Source organism: Dromiciops gliroides, chromosome 6, assembly GCF_019393635.1.
Source record: "Dromiciops gliroides isolate mDroGli1 chromosome 6, mDroGli1.pri, whole genome shotgun sequence".
Classification (NCBI taxonomy): domain Eukaryota; kingdom Metazoa; phylum Chordata; class Mammalia; order Microbiotheria; family Microbiotheriidae; genus Dromiciops; species Dromiciops gliroides.
The window spans coordinates 25,579,093-25,580,289 of NC_057866.1; the positions used below are offsets into that span (position 1 = coordinate 25,579,093).

The window sequence follows — 1,197 nt, forward strand, 5'->3', positions numbered from 1 at the left end:
AAGTTGCCAAAAGATGCATTTAGGCTTGAGTTTTTTACTAAATAAAAACTTTCTAACAATGAGTTCTGCTCCAAGTGGGCTCCCTCTTAGAAATGGTATCCATGCAAAACCCTCTTCTCACCTCTGACACTGTCACTACGCAGGCGCAGATCCTACTCGCCTCAAGCCTGGGCTATTTCTGTAGCCTGAAGCTCACTCTTTTTATTACTGGACCTCTGAATGAAGATAACATACTTTTTCTTGGAATTGAATAATACACATATAGCTAAGATTGTGGGCTCCTTTATAATACTTGTGGGAAATCTATTTTAATTTTATTCTGTGTCCTTTAGAAATACAGAAAGGTTATTCTGAGATCTACTCTCATTGAAGTAGCTCAGTGATGAAAAATAACCAAATATGATCATCAAGAGACCTTTTGGTCTTTGCCTTACATGATCTGTATGTGTTTCTGAGAAGCAATAGGAGTTAGAATAGTTTTTGAGAAGAGTGGGGGGTGGGTGGGGAGTGTGAGTGAGAATATGAGACTTATTGAGTGATGTATGTGTGTATGTGCGTGTGTGTATGAGATTACTCAATTCTGTGCAGTGATGAAAATGCCTTTTTTGCTGACCTTTAATTGTAAAGGTTTCTATAGTTTAATAGAGCTAAAAAGAAAGAAAGAAAGAAAGAAAGAAAGAAAGAAAGAAAGAAAGAAAGAAAGAAAGAAAGAAAGAAAGAAAGAAAGGAAGGAAGGAAGGAAGGAAGAAAGAAAGAAAGAAAGAAAGAAAGAAAGAAAGAAAGAAAGAAAGAAAGAGGTGGAGGGATGGAGGGAGAGGAAGGAAAGAAGGAATAAAGAAAAGAAAGAAAGAAGTGGGAGGGAGGAAAGAAAGGAAGAAGGAAGGAAATAAAGGAGGGAGGGATGGAGCGAGCAAGGAAGGAATGAAAGCAAGAAATAAGAGAGGAAGGGAAGGAGGAGGAAAGGAAGGAAGGAAGGAAGGAAGGAAGGAAGGAAGGAAGGAAGGAAGGAAGGAAGGAAGGAAGGAAGGAAGGAAGGAAGGAAGGAAGGAAGGAAGGAAGAAAAGAAGGAAGATGAATCCATGGAGTGAGAGCATTGAGAGCAGGGACGAAGGGAATCATGTGCTTTCCTTACAACATTCATGCTCACTCTTCTGCTCCAGGATCTTCTATAGCTCCCTATTAGAATAAAAATAGACT

At 39.2% G+C, this 1,197-nt stretch overlaps 1 non-coding gene across 1 annotated transcript; it reads left to right on the forward strand.

The window, feature by feature from the left end:
• Positions 1 to 374: 374 nt before the first annotated feature.
• LOC122733163 lies at positions 375 to 457 on the forward strand. The gene has a single exon (XR_006353755.1). It is a non-coding gene; the product is annotated as a small nucleolar RNA U2-19 (small nucleolar RNA).
• Positions 458 to 1,197: the final 740 nt, after the last annotated feature.